Here is a 731-nt window from a genome sequence, read left to right on the forward strand (position 1 = left end):
GCTCACTGCTCTGTGCTGGGCCGGTGCTGAGTGCTCTCCAGGAGCAAATCCCAGCTCTTAAAATAGTTCTCCCTCTCCTTTTTTTCTTTTCTTTTTTTTTTTGCTCTATGTTTGCTCAGCAAGTGCAGAAATATCTGCATTTGTATTATAACCAGAACAGCTTCCAGCCCAGCATTGAGGTGGGTATCTGATGGTAAAACATGGCTCGCACAAGCTTGCTGGAGCTTGAATTGCATTTCTCCATGGAATCACAACCATCACCATTAGCTGGAGGTAACCACCTCGATCAACAGAGACTCCTGAGAGAGTGCTGTGAGAGAGCACACAGAATCTTAATTGCTTTTAAAAATAGCAGTTTATAAAAGCCATGTGTTAACCCCCACGAGGCCCACTGACCTCACTGATGGCAAATGGACAGCAGTGCCAGCTTCCCACTCACCATTCCCAGTGTCCCACCCCGAGCACTGTGCTGTTTGTCCCCAGTTACTGGAGTGCAGACACCTCATGGAAAGCAGCAACCAGATGGTGAATGGTGCCCTTCTTTGTCTGCGTATAATGTGCCTTATTGGATTGATTCAGATGTCTGGTTTGGAAACCTCATTTTTGCACATCTGGAACAGTGACAGAATTTTGCATTACTTGACTAAAGTGGGCCTTGAAGCCTGTAAACCATGGCACCTATCCAAATGTAAGATGCTGAGCAAGTCACCCATCAATTTATGTCTACCTGG

This window comes from Meleagris gallopavo, chromosome 8 (assembly GCF_000146605.3).
Source record: "Meleagris gallopavo isolate NT-WF06-2002-E0010 breed Aviagen turkey brand Nicholas breeding stock chromosome 8, Turkey_5.1, whole genome shotgun sequence".
NCBI lineage: Eukaryota > Metazoa > Chordata > Aves > Galliformes > Phasianidae > Meleagris > Meleagris gallopavo.